Source organism: Motacilla alba, chromosome 23, assembly GCF_015832195.1.
Source record: "Motacilla alba alba isolate MOTALB_02 chromosome 23, Motacilla_alba_V1.0_pri, whole genome shotgun sequence".
Lineage (NCBI taxonomy): Eukaryota > Metazoa > Chordata > Aves > Passeriformes > Motacillidae > Motacilla > Motacilla alba.
In genome coordinates this window covers 3,060,350-3,061,932 of record NC_052038.1, presented here as the reverse complement: position 1 = coordinate 3,061,932, position 1,583 = coordinate 3,060,350, and positions in this window count along the sequence as shown.

Genomic DNA, 1,583 nt, shown 5'->3' with positions numbered 1-1,583 from the left:
TCCCCCTGCCTGCCCCGTGCCTCTCCAGAAAGGCACTGCTGGGAAGGAGTGCCGGGGCTCATGTCTCCGGTGCTGTATCCACCCCTTCCCACCCTCTTGGGGTTCGGTCCTGCCAGTTCCACTTGTGGGCTGTCCTCACCACTTTGGGCCTTTCTACCGCTCCCCTTCTTGTGGCTCTGGATGTCACCACAGACACGCTTTTATGAGAGTGGGCTTGTGCAAGGCTTGTATAAAGTGTTCTCAGAAATACGAGGTCCTGTCATTTGTAAAACTAATAAAAATGTCCAATAATTTTTACAAGGGAAAAATGAGTCATTGGATGGCACATTTCTCATTACTGGCATTTTACAATTAAAATGAGCATCTATTGAATCAATCCAAAGCTCTTATTGTTAGCAGACACTAATAACTTCCTGAGCTATTGAAGATACTTTTTTTTCTGAAGAAACATGACCCTTTGCCACGGCATTTCTCGTTGAGAGTGGTATCCAGCTGAGACCAGCTCTGCTCAGCTCCTGCTGGAGGCTTTTCAAACACATCCTGATGAGACTGGTGGCTATAACTGGGTGGGAAATTGTTTTTAAGCCCTCAAAAATGTTCAAGATTTCAAAATTTTTCCCGCTCCACATGGGGACGAAACCAGAATTGTTCAACATTTTTTACCAAAAAAAAAAAAAAAAAAAAAAGAAAAAATAAAAAAAGTCCTCATGGAAACCATCTCCGGAATAGCCAATAGCCATGGGTCACGCTGAGCCAGGGAAGCTCGGACTGCCACAATGGTGGCTGCCCTGGCATCAGCCAAATTTCCTCCCAGGGTGGTACACCCATCCCGGACCTCGTGACCTTTGCTGGTGAGAAATTAATTCATTGGAACTTTCCTGGTTTCACTGCAGCCGCTGCGTGTGCCCCACGCAGAACAAGCCAGGCCAGCAGAGTGGAGGCTTCACCACCTCCTACCTTTGGAAGACCAAGGATTTTGCAGCTGCTTGTGTTTTAAGGACAGTCTGTACAGTCAGAGCCTAATTTTCAACAGGCACTAAGCCCGTCTGCTGCTGCTCTCTGAAGATCAGGCTCCCTCCAGATGTCTTGGATGGATCCTGGTCACCATGGTCACCACCTGCTTTTTGGAAATGGACACCCCGATGGAACAGAAGGTGTGGTCTGAGGAGGATTCAAAGAGAAGAAGCCCCACAGAGGCACAGGGGGACTCTGAGTGGCCTCAATAGTCCTTCCTAGTCCATGGAGGCTCATTTCAGCCTCAGGAGATGAGACCAAGGAGAGCCAGCTTGACTGCAGGACTTGTTTCTCAGAGTTACTCCAGATGAAGCAAAAGAGATCAAAATGCAAAACCCATTTCTTCCTTCAGCAGATGTGTCCAGGGAAAGCTCCCCAGTGCAGGATTTAGCAGAGGAGCTCCAGGTTGCTGTCTGGCTTTAGGAGTGCTCTTTTTCTGTGCACAATCACCTGTACATCCTCAAGGCAGAGTGGGAAGCCCCTTCCCCTGCCATGATGCCAGAGAAGAGAAGCCAAATTGCCCCGTGTGCTCAGTGAATACAGTTTCTGACTGTGAATGGACATCTTTC